We start from the raw sequence: 19495 nt of genomic DNA, 5'->3' as shown, positions 1-19495 counted from the left end.
GCAAGGAGCAGCTGCTGCATTCTTGCACTTGCCTTCCTTCAGTGCGCACAGAAGCCCGCTGCTCTGCTGCTTGGTTTTTCTGCATTCAGTCAATTGCACAGGATTGAAGCTGGGGCAGGCTGTTCAGCTTTGCTGCTTTTCAGCATCTCAGCTGCCCTTTGGCTCTGTTACAGCTCTCCAGGTTTCTTGCCTTCTCCAGGCTGCAACGTGCCCGCTACTACCCAGAGCTGGGCAGGAGTGGGCAGAGAGCACGCTCATCTGCCAGCAGTTTGCGGCTTGCCCAGGAAAGTGCAGTGTCCTTGGAATGTGCAGCAAATCCAATTTCTTGGCAAGTCCAGGGGAAGTGAGCAGTGCTGGTACACTTTCACCTTGAGAAATGGAGTTGGAAAGCTTTTCGCTAAGATGTAGGCGACTAGAGAGGCAGAATACGGAGCTCCGGCGCTGGCCGATAAGAAGTGCCGCTTCCCGGCGTCTTTCGGCAAAAGCGGCGCTCCGGAGCGCACCGCTGCCGCTCCAGTCATCTGTGCGCGAAGTAGCCGCTTCTTCGCCTCCGGCAGCCGGAGATCGCGGTAGCTTGCATAGGCGAAGAACGAAGCCGCGAAGAAGCCGGCTTGTGCGCGAAGCTCGCAGACAGCTGCAGGACGGTGGCTGCCGCTCTCCTGCCTGTTGAATTCACTCTGGGCATGCGAGTGGAAGGTGTTCCAGGACAACTTTCCTGGGTTTTGACGTAGTCCTGCTGCATCCCTCCTTGGAAATTCTTGCTGCTCCCCGGAGGCTCCGAGATGCAGAGAACACGATGGCAGCTGCTGAAAAGAAGGGCAGCAGTGAGTTTGTCAAGAAACAAGAATATAGGCAGCTGCCTGTGCTTGGCAAGGAGCAGCTGCTGCATTCTTGCACTTGCCTTCCTTCAGTGCGCACAGAAGCCCGCTGCTCTGCTGCTTGGTTTTTCTGCATTCAGTCAATTGCACAGGATTGAAGCTGGGGCAGGCTGTTCAGCTTGGCTGCTTTTCAGCATCTCAGCTGCCCTTCTGCTCTGTGACAGCTCTCCAGGTTTCTTGCCTTCTCCAGGCTGCAACGTGCCCGCTACTACCCAGAGCTGGGCAGGAGTGGGCAGAGAGCACGCTCATCTGCCAGCAGTTTGCGGCTTGCCCAGGAAAGTGCAGTGTCCTTGGAATGTGCAGCAAATCCAATTTCTTGGCAAGTCCGGGGGAAGTGAGCAGTGCTGGTACACTTTCACCTTGAGAAATGGAGTTGGAAAGCTTTTCGCTAAGATGTAGGCGACTAGAGAGGCAGAATACGGAGCTCCGGCGCTGGCCGATAAGAAGTGCCGCTTCCCGGCGTCTTTCGGCAAAAGCGGCGCTCCGGAGCGCACCGCTGCCGCTCCAGTCATCTGTGCGCGAAGTTGCCGCTTCTTCGCCTCCGGCAGCCGGAGATCGCGGTAGCTTGCATAGGCGAAGAACGAAGCCGCGAAGAAGCCGGCTTGTGCGCGAAGCTCGCAGACTGCTGCAGGACGGTGGCTGCCGCTCTCCTGCCTGTTGAATTCACTTCTGGCATGCGAGTGGAAGGTGTTCCAGGACAACTTTCCTGGGTTTTGACGTAGTCCTGCTGCATCCCTCCTTGGAAATTCTTGCTGCTCCCCGGAGGCTCCGAGATGCAGAGAACACGATGGCAGCTGCTGAAAAGAAGGGCAGCAGTGAGTTTGTCAAGAAACAAGAATATAGGCAGCTGCCTGTGCTTGGCAAGGAGCAGCTGCTGCATTCTTGCACTTGCCTTCCTTCAGTGCGCACAGAAGCCCGCTGCTCTGCTGCTTGGTTTTTCCGCATTCAGTCAATTGCACAGGATTGAAGCTGGGGCAGGCTGTTCAGCTTTGCTGCTTTTCAGCATCTCAGCTGCCCTTCTGCTCTGTGACAGCTCTCCAGGTTTCTTGCCTTCTCCAGGCTGCAACGTGCCCGCTACTACCCAGAGCTGGGCAGGAGTGGGCAGAGAGCACGCTCATCTGCCAGCAGTTTGCGGCTTGCCCAGGAAAGTGCAGTGTCCTTGGAATGTGCAGCAAATCCAATTTCTTGGCAAGTCCGGGGGAAGTGAGCAGTGCTGGTACACTTTCACCTTGAGAAATGGACTTGGAAAGCTTTTCGCTAAGATGTAGGCGACTAGAGAGGCAGAATACGGAGCTCCGGCGCTGGCCGAAGGGAAGTGCCGCTTCCCGGCGTCTTTCGGCAAAAGCGGCGCTCCGGAGCGCACCGCTGCCGCTCCAGTCATCTGTGCGCGAAGTAGCCGCTTCTTCGCCTCCGGCAGCCGGAGATCGCGGTAGCTTGAATAGGCGAAGAATAAAGCTGCGAAGAAGCCGGCTTGTGCGCGAACCTTGCAGACAGCTGCAGGATGGTGGCTGCCGCTCTCCTGCCTGTTGAATTCACTCTGGGCATGCGAGTGGAAGGTGTTCCAGGACAACTTTCCTGGGTTTTGACGTAGTCCTGCTGCATCCCTCCTTGGAAATTCTTGCTGCTCCCCGGAGGCTCCGAGATGCAGAGAACACGATGGCAGCTGCTGAAAAGAAGGGCAGCAGTGAGTTTGTCAAGAAACAAGAATATAGGCAGCTGCCTGTGCTTGGCAAGGAGCAGCTGCTGCATTCTTGCACTTGCCTTCCTTCAGTGCGCACAGAAGCCCGCTGCTCTGCTGCTTGGTTTTTCCGCATTCAGTCAATTGCACAGGATTGAAGCTGGGGCAGGCTGTTCAGCTTTGCTGCTTTTCAGCATCTCAGCTGCCCTTCTGCTCTGTGACAGCTCTCCAGGTTTCTTGCCTTCTCCAGGCTGCAACGTGCCCGCTACTACCCAGAGCTGGGCAGGAGTGGGCAGAGAGCACGCTCATATGCCAGCAGTTTGCGGCTTGCCCAGGAAAGTGCAGTGTCCTTGGAATGTGCAGCAAATCCAATTTCTTGGCAAGTCCGGGGGAAGTGAGCAGTGCAGGTACACTTTCACCTTGAGAAATGGACTTGGAAAGCTTTTTGCTAAGATGTAGGCGACTAGAGAGGCAGAATACGGAGCTCCGGCGCTGGCCGAAAAGAAGTGCCGCTTGCCGGCGTCTTTCGGCAAAAGCGGCGCTCTGCAGAGCACCGCTGCCGCTCCGGTCATCTGTACGCCAAGTAGCCGCTTCTTCGCCTCCGGCAGCCGGAGATCGCGGTAGCTTGCAAGAGGCGAAGAATAAAGCCGCGAAGAAGCCGGCTTGTGCGCGAAGCTCGCAGACAGCTGCAGGACGGTGGCTGCCGCTCTCCTGCCTGTTGAATTCACTCTGGGCATGCGAGTGGAAGGTGATCCAGGACAACTTTCCTGGGTTTTGACGTAGTCCTGCTGCATCCCTCCTTGGAAATTCTTGCTGCTCCCCGGAGGCTCCGAGATGCAGAGAACACGATGGCAGCTGCTGAAAAGAAGGGCAACTGTGAGTTTGTCAAGAAACAAGAATATAGGCAGCTGCCTGTGCTTGGCAAGGAGCAGCTGCTGCATTCTTGCACTTGCCTTCCTTCAGTGCGCACAGAAGCCCGCTGCTCTGCTGCTTGGTTTTTCTGCATTCAGTCAATTGCACAGGATTGAAGCTGGGGCAGGCTGTTCAGCTTTGCTGCTTTTCAGCATCTCAGCTGCCCTTCTGCTCTGTGACAGCTCTCCAGGTTTCTTGCCTTCTCCAGGCTGCAACGTGCCCGCTACTACCCAGAGCTGGGCAGGAGTGGGCAGAGAGCACGCTCATCTGCCAGCAGTTTGCGGCTTGCCCAGGAAAGTGCAGTGTCCTTGGAATGTGCAGCAAATCCAATTTCTTGGCAAGTCCGGGGGAAGTGAGCAGTGCTGGTACACTTTCACCTTGAGAAATGGAGTTGGAAAGCTTTTCGCTAAGATGTAGGCGACTAGAGAGGCAGAATACGGAGCTCCGGCGCTGGCCGAAGGGAAGTGCCGCTTCCCGGCGTCTTTCGGCAAAAGCGGCGCTCCGGAGCGCACCGCTGCCGCTCCAGTCATCTGTGCGCGAAGTTGCCGCTTCTTCGCCTCCGGCAGCCGGAGATCGCGGTAGCTTGCATAGGCGAAGAACGAAGCCGCGAAGAAGCCGGCTTGTGCGCGAAGCTCGCAGACTGCTGCAGGACGGTGGCTGCCGCTCTCCTGCCTGTTGAATTCACTTCTGGCATGCGAGTGGAAGGTGTTCCAGGACAACTTTCCTGGGTTTTGACGTAGTCCTGCTGCATCCCTCCTTGGAAATTCTTGCTGCTCCCCGGAGGCTCCGAGATGCAGAGAACACGATGGCAGCTGCTGAAAAGAAGGGCAGCAGTGAGTTTGTCAAGAAACAAGAATATAGGCAGCTGCCTGTGCTTGGCAAGGAGCAGCTGCTGCATTCTTGCACTTGCCTTCCTTCAGTGCGCACAGAAGCCCGCTGCTCTGCTGCTTGGTTTTTCCGCATTCAGTCAATTGCACAGGATTGAAGCTGGGGCAGGCTGTTCAGCTTTGCTGCTTTTCAGCATCTCAGCTGCCCTTCTGCTCTGTGACAGCTCTCCAGGTTTCTTGCCTTCTCCAGGCTGCAACGTGCCCGCTACTACCCAGAGCTGGGCAGGAGTGGGCAGAGAGCACGCTCATATGCCAGCAGTTTGCGGCTTGCCCAGGAAAGTGCAGTGTCCTTGGAATGTGCAGCAAATCCAATTTCTTGGCAAGTCCGGGGGAAGTGAGCAGTGCTGGTACACTTTCACCTTGAGAAATGGAGTTGGAAAGCTTTTCGCTAAGATGTAGGCGACTAGAGAGGCAGAATACGGAGCTCCGGCGCTGGCCGAAGGGAAGTGCCGCTTGCCGGCGTCTTTCGGCAAAAGCGGCGCTCCGGAGCGCACCGCTGCCGCTCCAGTCAGCTGTGCGCGAAGTAGCCGCTTCTTCGCCTCCGGCAGCCGGAGATCGCGGTAGCTTGAATAGGCGAAGAATAAAGCTGCGAAGAAGCCGGCTTGTGCGCGAACCTTGCAGACAGCTGCAGGATGGTGGCTGCCGCTCTCCTGCCTGTTGAATTCACTTCTGGCATGCGAGTGGAAGGTGTTCCAGGACAACTTTCCTGGGTTTTGACGTAGTCCTGCTGCATCCCTCCTTGGAAATTCTTGCTGCTCCCCGGAGGCTCCGAGATGCAGAGAACACGATGGCAGCTGCTGAAAAGAAGGGCAGCAGTGAGTTTGTCAAGAAACAAGAATATAGGCAGCTGCCTGTGCTTGGCAAGGAGCAGCTGCTGCATTCTTGCACTTGCCTTCCTTCAGTGCGCACAGAAGCCCGCTGCTCTGCGGCTTGGTTTTTCTGCATTCAGTCAATTGCACAGGATTGAAGCTGGGGCAGGCTGTTCAGCTTTGCTGCTTTTCAGCATCTCAGCTGCCCTTTGGCTCTGTTACAGCTCTCCAGGTTTCTTGCCCTTGCCAGGCTGCAACCTGCTGGCTAGTACCCAGAGCTGGGCAGGAGTGGGCAGAGAGCACGCTCATATGCCAGCAGTTTGCGGCTTGCCCAGGAAAGTGCAGTGTCCTTGGAATGTGCAGCAAATCCAATTTCTTGGCAAGTCCGGGGGAAGTGAGCAGTGCTGGTACACTTTCACCTTGAGAAATGGAGTTGGAAAGCTTTTCGCTAAGATGTAGGCGACTAGAGAGGCAGAATACGGAGCTCCGGCGCTGGCCGAAGGGAAGTGCCGCTTCCCGGCGTCTTTCGGCAAAAGCGGCGCTCCGGAGCGCACCGCTGCCGCTCCAGTCAGCTGTGCGCGAAGTAGCCGCTTCTTCGCCTCCGGCAGCCGGAGATCGCGGTAGCTTGCATAGGCGAAGAACGAAGCCGCGAAGAAGCCGGCTTGTGCGCGAAGCTCGCAGACTGCTGCAGGACGGTGGCTGCCGCTCTCCTGCCTGTTGAATTCACTTCTGGCATCCGAGTGGAAGGTGTTCCAGGACAACTTTCCTGGGTTTTGACGTAGTCCTGCTGCATCCCTCCTTGGAAATTCTTGCTGCTCCCCGGAGGCTCCGAGATGCAGAGAACACGATGGCAGCTGCTGAAAAGAAGGGCAACTGTGAGTTTGTCAAGAAACAAGAATATAGGCAGCTGCCTGTGCTTGGCAAGGAGCAGCTGCTGCATTCTTGCACTTGCCTTCCTTCAGTGCGCACAGAAGCCCGCTGCTCTGCGGCTTGGTTTTTCTGCATTCAGTCAATTGCACAGGATTGAAGCTGGGGCAGGCTGTTCAGCTTTGCTGCTTTTCAGCATCTCAGCTGCCCTTTGGCTCTGTTACAGCTCTCCAGGTTTCTTGCCCTTGCCAGGCTGCAACCTGCTGGCTAGTACCCAGAGCTGGGCAGGAGTGGGCAGAGAGCACGCTCATATGCCAGCAGTTTGCGGCTTGCCCAGGAAAGTGCAGTGTCCTTGGAATGTGCAGCAAATCCAATTTCTTGGCAAGTCCGGGGGAAGTGAGCAGTGCTGGTACACTTTCACCTTGAGAAATGGAGTTGGAAAGCTTTTCGCTAAGATGTAGGCGACTAGAGAGGCAGAATACGGAGCTCCGGCGCTGGCCGAAGGGAAGTGCCGCTTCCCGGCGTCTTTCGGCAAAAGCGGCGCTCCGGAGCGCACCGCTGCCGCTCCAGTCAGCTGTGCGCGAAGTAGCCGCTTCTTCGCCTCCGGCAGCCGGAGATCGCGGTAGCTTGCATAGGCGAAGAACGAAGCCGCGAAGAAGCCGGCTTGTGCGCGAAGCTCGCAGACTGCTGCAGGACGGTGGCTGCCGCTCTCCTGCCTGTTGAATTCACTTCTGGCATCCGAGTGGAAGGTGTTCCAGGACAACTTTCCTGGGTTTTGACGTAGTCCTGCTGCATCCCTCCTTGGAAATTCTTGCTGCTCCCCGGAGGCTCCGAGATGCAGAGAACACGATGGCAGCTGCTGAAAAGAAGGGCAACTGTGAGTTTGTCAAGAAACAAGAATATAGGCAGCTGCCTGTGCTTGGCAAGGAGCAGCTGCTGCATTCTTGCACTTGCCTTCCTTCAGTGCGCACAGAAGCCCGCTGCTCTGCTGCTTGGTTTTTCTGCATTCAGTCAATTGCACAGGATTGAAGCTGGGGCAGGCTGTTCAGCTTTGCTGCTTTTCAGCATCTCAGCTGCCCTTCTGCTCTGTGACAGCTCTCCAGGTTTCTTGCCTTCTCCAGGCTGCAACGTGCCCGCTACTACCCAGAGCTGGGCAGGAGTGGGCAGAGAGCACGCTCATCTGCCAGCAGTTTGCGGCTTGCCCAGGAAAGTGCAGTGTCCTTGGAATGTGCAGCAAATCCAATTTCTTGGCAAGTCCGGGGGAAGTGAGCAGTGCTGGTACACTTTCACCTTGAGAAATGGAGTTGGAAAGCTTTTCGCTAAGATGTAGGCGACTAGAGAGGCAGAATACGGAGCTCCGGCGCTGGCCGATAAGAAGTGCCGCTTCCCGGCGTCTTTCGGCAAAAGCGGCGCTCCGGAGCGCACCGCTGCCGCTCCAGTCATCTGTGCGCGAAGTTGCCGCTTCTTCGCCTCCGGCAGCCGGAGATCGCGGTAGCTTGCATAGGCGAAGAACGAAGCCGCGAAGAAGCCGGCTTGTGCGCGAAGCTCGCAGACTGCTGCAGGACGGTGGCTGCCGCTCTCCTGCCTGTTGAATTCACTTCTGGCATGCGAGTGGAAGGTGTTCCAGGACAACTTTCCTGGGTTTTGACGTAGTCCTGCTGCATCCCTCCTTGGAAATTCTTGCTGCTCCCCGGAGGCTCCGAGATGCAGAGAACACGATGGCAGCTGCTGAAAAGAAGGGCAGCAGTGAGTTTGTCAAGAAACAAGAATATAGGCAGCTGCCTGTGCTTGGCAAGGAGCAGCTGCTGCATTCTTGCACTTGCCTTCCTTCAGTGCGCACAGAAGCCCGCTGCTCTGCTGCTTGGTTTTTCCGCATTCAGTCAATTGCACAGGATTGAAGCTGGGGCAGGCTGTTCAGCTTTGCTGCTTTTCAGCATCTCAGCTGCCCTTCTGCTCTGTGACAGCTCTCCAGGTTTCTTGCCTTCTCCAGGCTGCAACGTGCCCGCTACTACCCAGAGCTGGGCAGGAGTGGGCAGAGAGCACGCTCATATGCCAGCAGTTTGCGGCTTGCCCAGGAAAGTGCAGTGTCCTTGGAATGTGCAGCAAATCCAATTTCTTGGCAAGTCCGGGGGAAGTGAGCAGTGCTGGTACACTTTCACCTTGAGAAATGGACTTGGAAAGCTTTTCGCTAAGATGTAGGCGACTAGAGAGGCAGAATACGGAGCTCCGGCGCTGGCCGAAGGGAAGTGCCGCTTCCCGGCGTCTTTCGGCAAAAGCGGCGCTCCGGAGCGCACCGCTGCCGCTCCAGTCAGCTGTGCGCGAAGTAGCCGCTTCTTCGCCTCCGGCAGCCGGAGATCGCGGTAGCTTGAATAGGCGAAGAATAAAGCTGCGAAGAAGCCGGCTTGTGCGCGAACCTTGCAGACAGCTGCAGGATGGTGGCTGCCGCTCTCCTGCCTGTTGAATTCACTTCTGGCATGCGAGTGGAAGGTGTTCCAGGACAACTTTCCTGGGTTTTGACGTAGTCCTGCTGCATCCCTCCTTGGAAATTCTTGCTGCTCCCCGGAGGCTCCGAGATGCAGAGAACACGATGGCAGCTGCTGAAAAGAAGGGCAGCAGTGAGTTTGTCAAGAAACAAGAATATAGGCAGCTGCCTGTGCTTGGCAAGGAGCAGCTGCTGCATTCTTGCACTTGCCTTCCTTCAGTGCGCACAGAAGCCCGCTGCTCTGCGGCTTGGTTTTTCTGCATTCAGTCAATTGCACAGGATTGAAGCTGGGGCAGGCTGTTCAGCTTTGCTGCTTTTCAGCATCTCAGCTGCCCTTTGGCTCTGTTACAGCTCTCCAGGTTTCTTGCCCTTGCCAGGCTGCAACCTGCTGGCTAGTACCCAGAGCTGGGCAGGAGTGGGCAGAGAGCACGCTCATATGCCAGCAGTTTGCGGCTTGCCCAGGAAAGTGCAGTGTCCTTGGAATGTGCAGCAAATCCAATTTCTTGGCAAGTCCGGGGGAAGTGAGCAGTGCTGGTACACTTTCACCTTGAGAAATGGAGTTGGAAAGCTTTTCGCTAAGATGTAGGCGACTAGAGAGGCAGAATACGGAGCTCCGGCGCTGGCCGAAGGGAAGTGCCGCTTCCCGGCGTCTTTCGGCAAAAGCGGCGCTCCGGAGCGCACCGCTGCCGCTCCAGTCAGCTGTGCGCGAAGTAGCCGCTTCTTCGCCTCCGGCAGCCGGAGATCGCGGTAGCTTGCATAGGCGAAGAACGAAGCCGCGAAGAAGCCGGCTTGTGCGCGAAGCTCGCAGACTGCTGCAGGACGGTGGCTGCCGCTCTCCTGCCTGTTGAATTCACTTCTGGCATCCGAGTGGAAGGTGTTCCAGGACAACTTTCCTGGGTTTTGACGTAGTCCTGCTGCATCCCTCCTTGGAAATTCTTGCTGCTCCCCGGAGGCTCCGAGATGCAGAGAACACGATGGCAGCTGCTGAAAAGAAGGGCAACTGTGAGTTTGTCAAGAAACAAGAATATAGGCAGCTGCCTGTGCTTGGCAAGGAGCAGCTGCTGCATTCTTGCACTTGCCTTCCTTCAGTGCGCACAGAAGCCCGCTGCTCTGCTGCTTGGTTTTTCTGCATTCAGTCAATTGCACAGGATTGAAGCTGGGGCAGGCTGTTCAGCTTTGCTGCTTTTCAGCATCTCAGCTGCCCTTCTGCTCTGTGACAGCTCTCCAGGTTTCTTGCCTTCTCCAGGCTGCAACGTGCCCGCTACTACCCAGAGCTGGGCAGGAGTGGGCAGAGAGCACGCTCATCTGCCAGCAGTTTGCGGCTTGCCCAGGAAAGTGCAGTGTCCTTGGAATGTGCAGCAAATCCAATTTCTTGGCAAGTCCGGGGGAAGTGAGCAGTGCTGGTACACTTTCACCTTGAGAAATGGAGTTGGAAAGCTTTTCGCTAAGATGTAGGCGACTAGAGAGGCAGAATACGGAGCTCCGGCGCTGGCCGATAAGAAGTGCCGCTTCCCGGCGTCTTTCGGCAAAAGCGGCGCTCCGGAGCGCACCGCTGCCGCTCCAGTCATCTGTGCGCGAAGTTGCCGCTTCTTCGCCTCCGGCAGCCGGAGATCGCGGTAGCTTGCATAGGCGAAGAACGAAGCCGCGAAGAAGCCGGCTTGTGCGCGAAGCTCGCAGACTGCTGCAGGACGGTGGCTGCCGCTCTCCTGCCTGTTGAATTCACTTCTGGCATGCGAGTGGAAGGTGTTCCAGGACAACTTTCCTGGGTTTTGACGTAGTCCTGCTGCATCCCTCCTTGGAAATTCTTGCTGCTCCCCGGAGGCTCCGAGATGCAGAGAACACGATGGCAGCTGCTGAAAAGAAGGGCAGCAGTGAGTTTGTCAAGAAACAAGAATATAGGCAGCTGCCTGTGCTTGGCAAGGAGCAGCTGCTGCATTCTTGCACTTGCCTTCCTTCAGTGCGCACAGAAGCCCGCTGCTCTGCTGCTTGGTTTTTCCGCATTCAGTCAATTGCACAGGATTGAAGCTGGGGCAGGCTGTTCAGCTTTGCTGCTTTTCAGCATCTCAGCTGCCCTTCTGCTCTGGGACAGCTCTCCAGGTTTCTTGCCTTCTCCAGGCTGCAACGTGCCCGCTACTACCCAGAGCTGGGCAGGAGTGGGCAGAGAGAACGCTCATATGCCAGCAGTTTGCGGCTTGCCCAGGAAAGTGCAGTGTCCTTGGAATGTGCAGCAAATCCAATTTCTTGGCAAGTCCGGGGGAAGTGAGCAGTGCTGGTACACTTTCACCTTGAGAAATGGAGTTGGAAAGCTTTTCGCTAAGATGTAGGCGACTAGAGAGGCAGAATACGGAGCTCCGGCGCTGGCCGAAGGGAAGTGCCGCTTGCCGGCGTCTTTCGGCAAAAGCGGCGCTCCGGAGCGCACCGCTGCCGCTCCAGTCAGCTGTGCGCGAAGTAGCCGCTTCTTCGCCTCCGGCAGCCGGAGATCGCGGTAGCTTGAATAGGCGAAGAATAAAGCTGCGAAGAAGCCGGCTTGTGCGCGAACCTTGCAGACAGCTGCAGGATGGTGGCTGCCGCTCTCCTGCCTGTTGAATTCACTTCTGGCATGCGAGTGGAAGGTGTTCCAGGACAACTTTCCTGGGTTTTGACGTAGTCCTGCTGCATCCCTCCTTGGAAATTCTTGCTGCTCCCCGGAGGCTCCGAGATGCAGAGAACACGATGGCAGCTGCTGAAAAGAAGGGCAGCAGTGAGTTTGTCAAGAAACAAGAATATAGGCAGCTGCCTGTGCTTGGCAAGGAGCAGCTGCTGCATTCTTGCACTTGCCTTCCTTCAGTGCGCACAGAAGCCCGCTGCTCTGCTGCTTGGTTTTTCTGCATTCAGTCAATTGCACAGGATTGAAGCTGGGGCAGGCTGTTCAGCTTTGCTGCTTTTCAGCATCTCAGCTGCCCTTTGGCTCTGTTACAGCTCTCCAGGTTTCTTGCCCTTGCCAGGCTGCAACCTGCTGGCTAGTACCCAGAGCTGGGCAGGAGTGGGCAGAGAGCACGCTCATATGCCAGCAGTTTGCGGCTTGCCCAGGAAAGTGCAGTGTCCTTGGAATGTGCAGCAAATCCAATTTCTTGGCAAGTCCGGGGGAAGTGAGCAGTGCTGGTACACTTTCACCTTGAGAAATGGAGTTGGAAAGCTTTTCGCTAAGATGTAGGCGACTAGAGAGGCAGAATACGGAGCTCCGGCGCTGGCCGAAGGGAAGTGCCGCTTCCCGGCGTCTTTCGGCAAAAGCGGCGCTCCGGAGCGCACCGCTGCCGCTCCAGTCAGCTGTGCGCGAAGTAGCCGCTTCTTCGCCTCCGGCAGCCGGAGATCGCGGTAGCTTGCATAGGCGAAGAACGAAGCCGCGAAGAAGCCGGCTTGTGCGCGAAGCTCGCAGACTGCTGCAGGACGGTGGCTGCCGCTCTCCTGCCTGTTGAATTCACTTCTGGCATCCGAGTGGAAGGTGTTCCAGGACAACTTTCCTGGGTTTTGACGTAGTCCTGCTGCATCCCTCCTTGGAAATTCTTGCTGCTCCCCGGAGGCTCCGAGATGCAGAGAACACGATGGCATCTGCTGAAAAGAAGGGCAGCAGTGAGTTTGTCAAGAAACAAGAATATAGGCAGCTGCCTGTGCTTGGCAAGGAGCAGCTGCTGCATTCTTGCACTTGCCTTCCTTCAGTGCGCACAGAAGCCCGCTGCTCTGCTGCTTGGTTTTTCTGCATTCAGTCAATTGCACAGGATTGAAGCTGGGGCAGGCTGTTCAGCTTTGCTGCTTTTCAGCATCTCAGCTGCCCTTTGGCTCTGTTACAGCTCTCCAGGTTTCTTGCCTTTGCCAGGCTGCAACCTGCTGGCTAGTACCCAGAGCTGGGCAGGAGTGGGCAGAGAGCACGCTCATCAGCCAGCAGTTTGCGGTTTGCCCAGGAAAGTGCAGTGTCCTTGGAATGTGCAGCAAATCCAATTTCTTGGCAAGTCCGGGGGAAGTGAGCAGTGCAGGTACACTTTCACCTTGAGAAATGGACTTGGAAAGCTTTTCGCTAAGATGTAGGCGACTAGAGAGGCAGAATACGGAGCTCCGGCGCTGGCCGAAAAGAAGTGCCGCTTGCCGGCGTCTTTCGGCAAAAGCGGCGCTCCGCAGAGCACCGCTGCCGCTCCGGTCATCTGTACGCCAAGTAGCCGCTTCTTCGCCTCCGGCAGCCGGAGATCGCGGTAGCTTGCAAGAGGCGAAGAATAAAGCCGCGAAGAAGCCGGCTTGTGCGCGAAGCTCGCAGACAGCTGCAGGATGGTGGCTGCCGCTCTCCTGCCTGTTGAATTCACTCTGGGCATGCGAGTGGAAGGTGTTCCAGGACAACTTTCCTGGGTTTTGACGTAGTCCTGCTGCATCCCTCCTTGGAAATTCTTGCTGCTCCCCGGAGGCTCCGAGATGCAGAGAACACGATGGCAGCTGCTGAAAAGAAGGGCAGCAGTGAGTTTGTCAAGAAACAAGAATATAGGCAGCTGCCTGTGCTTGGCAAGGAGCAGCTGCTGCATTCTTGCACTTGCCTTCCTTCAGTGCGCACAGAAGCCCGCTGCTCTGCTGCTTGGTTTTTCTGCATTCAGTCAATTGCACAGGATTGAAGCTGGGGCAGGCTGTTCAGCTTGGCTGCTTTTCAGCATCTCAGCTGCCCTTCTGCTCTGTGACAGCTCTCCAGGTTTCTTGCCTTCTCCAGGCTGCAACGTGCCCGCTACTACCCAGAGCTGGGCAGGAGTGGGCAGAGAGCACGCTCATCTGCCAGCAGTTTGCGGCTTGCCCAGGAAAGTGCAGTGTCCTTGGAATGTGCAGCAAATCCAATTTCTTGGCAAGTCCGGGGGAAGTGAGCAGTGCTGGTACACTTTCACCTTGAGAAATGGAGTTGGAAAGCTTTTCGCTAAGATGTAGGCGACTAGAGAGGCAGAATACGGAGCTCCGGCGCTGGCCGAAGGGAAGTGCCGCTTGCCGGTGTCTTTCGGCAAAAGCGGCGCTCTGGAGCGCACCGCTGCCGCTCCAGTCATCTGTGCGCGAAGTAGCCGCTTCTTCGCCTCCGGCAGCCGGAGATCGCGGTAGCTTGCATAGGCGAAGAACGAAGCCGCGAAGAAGCCGGCTTGTGCGCGAAGCTCGCAGACTGCTGCAGGACGGTGGCTGCCGCTCTCCTGCCTGTTGAATTCACTTCTGGCATGCGAGTGGAAGGTGTTCCAGGACAACTTTCCTGGGTTTTGACGTAGTCCTGCTGCATCCCTCCTTGGAAATTCTTGCTGCTCCCCGGAGGCTCCGAGATGCAGAGAACACGATGGCAGCTGCTGAAAAGAAGGGCAGCAGTGAGTTTGTCAAGAAACAAGAATATAGGCAGCTGCCTGTGCTTGGCAAGGAGCAGCTGCTGCATTCTTGCACTTGCCTTCCTTCAGTGCGCACAGAAGCCCGCTGCTCTGCTGCTTGGTTTTTCTGCATTCAGTCAATTGCACAGGATTGAAGCTGGGGCAGGCTGTTCAGCTTTGCTGCTTTTCAGCATCTCAGCTGCCCTTTGGCTCTGTTACAGCTCTCCAGGTTTCTTGCCTTTGCCAGGCTGCAACCTGCTGGCTAGTACCCAGAGCTGGGCAGGAGTGGGCAGAGAGCACGCTCATCAGCCAGCAGTTTGCGGTTTGCCCAGGAAAGTGCAGTGTCCTTGGAATGTGCAGCAAATCCAATTTCTTGGCAAGTCCGGGGGAAGTGAGCAGTGCAGGTACACTTTCACCTTGAGAAATGGAGTTGGAAAGCTTTTCGCTAAGATGTAGGCGACTAGAGAGGCAGAATACGGAGCTCCGGCGCTGGCCGAAAAGAAGTGCCGCTTGCCGGCGTCTTTCGGCAAAAGCGGCGCTCCGCAGAGCACCGCTGCCGCTCCGGTCATCTGTACGCCAAGTAGCCGCTTCTTCGCCTCCGGCAGCCGGAGATCGCGGTAGCTTGCAAGAGGCGAAGAATAAAGCCGCGAAGAAGCCGGCTTGTGCGCGAAGCTCGCAGACAGCTGCAGGACGGTGGCTGCCGCTCTCCTGCCTGTTGAATTCACTCTGGGCATGCGAGTGGAAGGTGTTCCAGGACAACTTTCCTGGGTTTTGACGTAGTCCTGCTGCATCCCTCCTTGGAAATTCTTGCTGCTCCCTGGAGGCTCCGAGATGCAGAGAACACGATGGCATCTGCTGAAAAGAAGGGCAGCAGTGAGTTTGTCAAGAAACAAGAATATAGGCAGCTGCCTGTGCTTGGCAAGGAGCAGCTGCTGCATTCTTGCACTTGCCTTCCTTCAGTGCGCACAGAAGCCCGCTGCTCTGCTGCTTGGTTTTTCTGCATTCAGTCAATTGCACAGGATTGAAGCTGGGGCAGGCTGTTCAGCTTTGCTGCTTTTCAGCATCTCAGCTGCCCTTCTGCTCTGTGACAGCTCTCCAGGTTTCTTGCCTTCTCCAGGCTGCAACGTGCCCGCTACTACCCAGAGCTGGGCAGGAGTGGGCAGAGAGCACGCTCATCTGCCAGCAGTTTGCGGCTTGCCCAGGAAAGTGCAGTGTCCTTGGAATGTGCAGCAAATCCAATTTCTTGGCAAGTCCGGGGGAAGTGAGCAGTGCTGGTACACTTTCACCTTGAGAAATGGAGTTGGAAAGCTTTTCGCTAAGATGTAGGCGACTAGAGAGGCAGAATACGGAGCTCCGGCGCTGGCCGAAGGGAAGTGCCGCTTGCCGGCGTCTTTCGGCAAAAGCGGCGCTCTGGAGCGCACCGCTGCCGCTCCAGTCATCTGTACGCCAAGTAGCCGCTTCTTCGCCTCCGGCAGCCGGAGATCGCGGTAGCTTGCATAGGCGAAGAACGAAGCCGCGAAGAAGCCGGCTTGTGCGCGAAGCTCGCAGACTGCTGCAGGACGGTGGCTGCCGCTCTCCTGCCTGTTGAATTCACTTCTGGCATGCGAGTGGAAGGTGTTCCAGGACAACTTTCCTGGGTTTTGACGTAGTCCTGCTGCATCCCTCCTTGGAAATTCTTGCTGCTCCCCGGAGGCTCCGAGATGCAGAGAACACGATGGCAGCTGCTGAAAAGAAGGGCAACTGTGAGTTTGTCAAGAAACAAGAATATAGGCAGCTGCCTGTGCTTGGCAAGGAGCAGCTGCTGCATTCTTGCACTTGCCTTCCTTCAGTGCGCACAGAAGCCCGCTGCTCTGCTGCTTGGTTTTTCTGCATTCAGTCAATTGCACAGGATTGAAGCTGGGGCAGGCTGTTCAGCTTTGCTGCTTTTCAGCATCTCAGCTGCCCTTCTGCTCTGTGACAGCTCTCCAGGTTTCTTGCCTTCTCCAGGCTGCAACGTGCCCGCTACTACCCAGAGCTGGGCAGGAGTGGGCAGAGAGCACGCTCATCTGCCAGCAGTTTGCGGCTTGCCCAGGAAAGTGCAGTGTCCTTGGAAGGTGCAGCAAATCCAATTTCTTGGCAAGTCCGGGGGAAGTGAGCAGTGCTGGTACACTTTCACCTTGAGAAATGGAGTTGGAAAGCTTTTCGCTAAGATGTAGGCGACTAGAGAGGCAGAATACGGAGCTCCGGCGCTGGCCGAAGGGAAGTGCCGCTTCCCGGCGTCTTTCGGCAAAAGCGGCGCTCCGGAGCGCACCGCTGCCGCTCCAGTCATCTGTGCGCGAAGTTGCCGCTTCTTCGCCTCCGGCAGCCGGAGATCGCGGTAGCTTGCATAGGCGAAGAACGAAGCCGCGAAGAAGCCGGCTTGTGCGCGAAGCTCGCAGACTGCTGCAGGACGGTGGCTGCCGCTCTCCTGCCTGTTGAATTCACTTCTGGCATCCGAGTGGAAGGTGTTCCAGGACAACTTTCCTGGGTTTTGACGTAGTCCTGCTGCATCCCTCCTTGGAAATTCTTGCTGCTCCCCGGAGCCTCCGAGATGCAGAGAACACGATGGCAGCTGCTGAAAAGAAGGGCAGCAGTGAGTTTGTCAAGAAACAAGAATATAGGCAGCTGCCTGTGCTTGGCAAGGAGCAGCTGCTGCATTCTTGCACTTGCCTTCCTTCAGTGCGCACAGAAGCCCGCTGCTCTGCTGCTTGGTTTTTCCGCATTCAGTCAATTGCACAGGATTGAAGCTGGGGCAGGCTGTTCAGCTTTGCTGCTTTTCAGCATCTCAGCTGCCCTTCTGCTCTGTGACAGCTCTCCAGGTTTCTTGCCTTCTCCAGGCTGCAACGTGCCCGCTACTACCCAGAGCTGGGCAGGAGTGGGCAGAGAGAACGCTCATATGCCAGCAGTTTGCGGCTTGCCCAGGAAAGTGCAGTGTCCTTGGAATGTGCAGCAAATCCAATTTCTTGGCAAGTCCGGGGGAAGTGAGCAGTGCTGGTACACTTTCACCTTGAGAAATGGAGTTGGAAAGCTTTTCGCTAAGATGTAGGCGACTAGAGAGGCAGAATACGGAGCTCCGGCGCTGGCCGAAAAGAAGTGCCGCTTGCCGGCGTCTTTCGGCAAAAGCGGCGCTCCGCAGAGCACCGCTGCCGCTCCGGTCATCTGTACGCCAAGTAGCCGCTTCTTCGCCTCCGGCAGCCGGAGATCGCGGTAGCTTGCAAGAGGCAAAGAATAAAGCCGCGAAGAAGCCGGCTTGTGCGCGAAGCTCGCAGACAGCTGCAGGATGGTGGCTGCCGCTCTCCTGCCTGTTGAATTCACTCTGGGCATGCGAGTGGAAGGTGTTCCAGGACAACTTTCCTGGGTTTTGACGTAGTCCTGCTGCATCCCTCCTTGGAAATTCTTGCTGCTCCCCGGAGGCTCCGAGATGCAGAGAACACGATGGCAGCTGCTGAAAAGAAGGGCAGCAGTGAGTTTGTCAAGAAACAAGAATATAGGCAGCTGCCTGTGCTTGGCAAGGAGCAGCTGCTGCATTCTTGCACTTGCCTTCCTTCAGTGCGCACAGAAGCCCGCTGCTCTGCTGCTTGGTTTTTCTGCATTCAGTCAATTGCACAGGATTGAAGCTGGGGCAGGCTGTTCAGCTTTGCTGCTTTTCAGCATCTCAGCTGCCCTTCTGCTCTGTGACAGCTCTCCAGGTTTCTTGCCTTCTCCAGGCTGCAACGTGCCCGCTACTACCCAGAGCTGGGCAGGAGTGGGCAGAGAGCACGCTCATCTGCCAGCAGTTTGCGGCTTGCCCAGGAAAGTGCAGTGTCCTTGGAATGTGCAGCAAATCCAATTTCTTGGCAAGTCCGGGGGAAGTGAGCAGTGCTGGTACACTTTCACCTTGAGAAATGGAGTTGGAAAGCTTTTCGCTAAGATGTAGGCGACTAGAGAGGCAGAATACGGAGCTCCGGCGCTGGCCGATAAGAAGTGCCGCTTCCCGGCGTCTTTCGGCAAAAGCGGCGCTCCGGAGCGCACCGCTGCCGCTCCAGTCATCTGTGCGCGAAGTTGCCGCTTCTTCGCCTCCGGCAGCCGGAGATCGCGGTAGCTTGCATAGGCGAAGAACGAAGCCGCGAAGAAGCCGGCTTGTGCGCGAAGCTCGCAGACTGCTGCAGGACGGTGGCTGCCGCTCTCCTGCCTGTTGAATTCACTTCTGGCATGCGAGTGGAAGGTGTTCCAGGACAACTTTCCTGGGTTTTGACGTAGTCCTGCTGCATCCCTCCTTGGAAATTCTTGCTGCTCCCCGGAGGCTCCGAGATGCAGAGAACACGATGGCAGCTGCTGAAAAGAAGGGCAGCAGTGAGTTTGTCAAGAAACAAGAATATAGGCAGCTGCCTGTGCTTGGCAAGGAGCAGCTGCTGCATTCTTGCACTTGCCTTCCTTCAGTGCGCACAGAAGCCCGCTGCTCTGCTGCTTGGTTTTTCCGCATTCAGTCAATTGCACAGGATTGAAGCTGGGGCAGGCTGTTCAGCTTTGCTGCTTTTCAGCATCTCAGCTGCCCTTCTGCTCTGTGACAGCTCTCCAGGTTTCTTGCCTTCTCCAGGCTGCAACGTGCCCGCTACTACCCAGAGCTTGGCAGGAGTGGGCAGAGAGCACGCTCATCTGCCAGCAGTTTGCGGCTTGCCCAGGAAAGTGCAGTGTCCTTGGAATGTGCAGCAAATCCAATTTCTTGGCAAGTCCGGGGGAAGTGAGCAGTGCTGGTACACTTTCACCTTGAGAAATGGAGTTGGAAAGCTTTTCGCTAAGATGTAGGCGACTAGAGAGGCAGAATACGGAGCTCCGGCGCTGGCCGATAAGAAGTGCCGCTTCCCGGCGTCTTTCGGCAAAAGCGGCGCTCCGGAGCGCACCGCTGCCGCTCCAGTCAGCTGTGCGCGAAGTAGCCGCTTCTTCGCCTCCGGCAGCCGGAGATCGCGGTAGCTTGCATAGGCGAAGAACGAAGCCGCGAAGAAGCCGGCTTGTGCGCGAAGCTCGCAGACTGCTGCAGGACGGTGGCTGCCGCTCTCCTGCCTGTTGAATTCACTTCTGGCATCCGAGTGGAAGGTGTTCCAGGACAACTTTCCTGGGTTTTGACGTAGTCCTGCTGCATCCCTCCTTGGAAATTCTTGCTGCTCCCCGGAGCCTCCGAGATGCAGAGAACACGATGGCAGCTGCTGAAAAGAAGGGCAACTGTGAGTTTGTCAAGAAACAAGAATATAGGCAGCTGCCTGTGCTTGGCAAGGAGCAGCTGCTGCATTCTTGCACTTGCCTTCCTTCAGTGCGCACAGAAGCCCGCTGCTCTGCTGCTTGGTTTTTCTGCATTCAGTCAATTGCACAGGATTGAAGCTGGGGCAGGCTGTTCAGCTTTGCTGCTTTTCAGCATCTCAGCTGCCCTTCTGCTCTGTGACAGCTCTCCAGGTTTCTTGCCTTCTCCAGGCTGCAACGTGCCCGCTACTACCCAGAGCTGGGCAGGAGTGGGCAGAGAGCACGCTCATCTGCCAGCAGTTTGCGGCTTGCCCAGGAAAGTGCAGTGTCCTTGGAAGGTGCAGCAAATCCAATTTCTTGGCAAGTCCGGGGGAAGTGAGCAGTGCTGGTACACTTTCACCTTGA

Source organism: Vidua macroura, chromosome 14 (assembly GCF_024509145.1).
Source record: "Vidua macroura isolate BioBank_ID:100142 chromosome 14, ASM2450914v1, whole genome shotgun sequence".
NCBI lineage: Eukaryota > Metazoa > Chordata > Aves > Passeriformes > Viduidae > Vidua > Vidua macroura.
This window is presented reverse-complemented; position numbering follows the sequence as displayed.